This window comes from Penaeus monodon, chromosome 20 (genome assembly GCF_015228065.2).
Source record: "Penaeus monodon isolate SGIC_2016 chromosome 20, NSTDA_Pmon_1, whole genome shotgun sequence".
In the NCBI taxonomy this organism is placed as follows: Eukaryota; Metazoa; Arthropoda; class Malacostraca; order Decapoda; family Penaeidae; genus Penaeus; species Penaeus monodon.
The window spans coordinates 30,756,444-30,756,694 of NC_051405.1; the positions used below are offsets into that span (position 1 = coordinate 30,756,444).

Here is a 251-nt window from a genome sequence, read left to right on the forward strand (position 1 = left end):
GCAAAGAGTGCAAACGTTGTAGTGCAAACGTTGTTATGGTTAATTAATAAGTTACAGACATCCTAATCCGAAGTCCGGGGTCCATCATCGCATTCGCATGGTTTGGGGTGATGGTGGTTAGCTTGGTGCAAGATGACGCTTAAAAACTTTTTTGTGCGTTATAGGATTCAAGTGGATGTCTCTTTTTGCCTTCCTTTCCTTGCATTATTTCTAATTTAATATCCTCTAGAGCAGGGGTTCTTAACCCCCTA

The 251-nt window shown here is 41.4% G+C and overlaps 1 protein-coding gene across 1 annotated transcript in view; it reads left to right on the forward strand.

Moving 5' to 3' along the window:
* Positions 1 to 251, forward strand: part of LOC119585969 (speract receptor-like) — a 15,060-nt gene that overhangs the window by 314 nt on the left and 14,495 nt on the right. The window lies entirely within an intron of this gene.